Below are 2,093 nucleotides of genomic sequence, written 5' to 3' on the forward strand. Positions count from 1 at the left end.
TTTTTTTTATTAAAGAAGTTAAATGGCGTGCTTTACAAGTATTATTTTAACTAAACTTTTCATGGTTTTCCACAGTAGATATTATATTCACGTGTTCTTAAAAATTTTTAGAGTTTTTAGCTTTGCGAATGGGTGTGTTAACAAAGTTAATACATAATAAAAATTCGAGTAATTTTAAATTATTTATTAAAAAAAATGTACAAAGATTGAGTAATGTAGAAATCAGCGGTGAAGGCAACTGCATACATACTCCCATTAGTTTCTGTAACAAACTTTGGGAAATATTAAAATTGTAAATCAAAGTACCTACCCAAATGTGAATTAGATTCACTTACGCTAGTTGATGCTTTTGCTTTTGTTCATTTTGGAATCCATTACTAGAGAAAGCGATACAATCACCGGTTACCTAAAGGTTCGTTTATTGTACAAAAATGTACTCTTAATTATGACATGTACATAACATTTTTTGCCGAAAAGATTGGTCATAAATTATACCACAGATTCTGGGGTCAAAAATAGGTTGATTGAACCTCACTTACCTATATACAATAGTGCACACAAAAAAAGTTACAGGCCTTTGAACTAACAAAATGAAAATCATTTTTTTTTTCATACCGAAAACTCTTAGATTTTTTATTAAAAATGGACATGTGGCATTCTCATGGCAGCAGCATCTTAAATAAAAATTAAAGTGAAATTTGTGTACCCCATAAAAAATTTATGGGGGTTTTGTTCCCTTAACCCCCCCCCAAACTTTTGTGTACGTTCCAATATAATTATTAGTGTGGCACCATTAGTTAAACACATTGTTTTTAAAACATTTTTGCCTCTTAGGACTTTTTCGATAAGCCAGTGTTTATCGAGATATTTGAATATTTATCGAATCCACCACATATTTGTATATGGTTAAGTACGATTATAGAGACCTGTTAATAAACTGAAAATGTATTTATAATTTACATTTTTAGGTATATTTTGAAAAAGAAGCCACATCTCGATAAAAGGTGCCTTATCAAAAAAATACTAAGAGGCAAAAAAAGTTTGAAAAACACTGTGTTTAACTAATGGTACCACAATAATAGTTTAATTAGAACGTACACAAACATTTGGGGGGTTTAAAGTTTAAAGGAACAAAACTCCATAAAATTTTTATGTAAATATACTAAAAAAGAAGCCTCATCTAGATAAAAACTTGCTTATCGAAAAAATACTAAAAGGCAAAAAAGGTTTAAAAACGTTGTTTTAACTAATGGTACCACAATAATGAATTAATTCGAACGTACACAAAAGTTTGGGGGGGTTTAAGGGATCAAAACCCCCATAAAATTATTATGGGGTGGAAAAATCTCACTATAATTTTGTTTTAAGATGATCCTGCCATAAGAATGATACATGTCCATTTTCAATAAAAAATCTTTAATAGTTTTCGATATATTGAAAAAAAATCGATTTTCATGTTGTAACTTCAAAGGGCTGTAACTTTTTTTATGAGCACATTTGTACTAAGGTAAGTTAGGTTCAATCGAACTATTTTTGACTCCAGAATGTGTGGTATAACTTATGACCAACCTTTTCGGGACAGCCTGTATATTAGACTACATTTACAATACTTCATACAATTTTTAAATAATAATTAAAATTAAAGTAAAGATCCAAAAACTCCTGATAGTGAATTTACTCGTCCAAACATGTCATTCATATAATTTCGGCCCAGTATCGGGCTACGTCGCACAATGGTTCCAAATGCTGAAAACGTGGTCATGAGGTAAATTAAAAGTCCCTATTTAGAGATTTTTATGTTTACAGTTGTTTTCTCATACTACCGTAAAGTCGTAATACGCAAGTATATGGATCAGACCGGATTTATTCTTATTCATAGCTCAGGGAGAAGTGAGCCATGTACGACGTTTATTTTGGCAGTCAGTGAAACTGAAAAGAACGCGTATATTGAAAACCTTCGAGGGTATGTATACCGATGAGGACAGTCTCTGCATATAAGATATTCTATATTTTGTAGGTATTTCTCCACAATCACAGTTTACATCGCCTTGGTCTATTTTCCCCCATTTTGCTGTTTGATTTTACTGAGCGAC

This window comes from Diabrotica virgifera, chromosome 8, assembly GCF_917563875.1.
Source record: "Diabrotica virgifera virgifera chromosome 8, PGI_DIABVI_V3a".
In the NCBI taxonomy this organism is placed as follows: Eukaryota; Metazoa; Arthropoda; class Insecta; order Coleoptera; family Chrysomelidae; genus Diabrotica; species Diabrotica virgifera.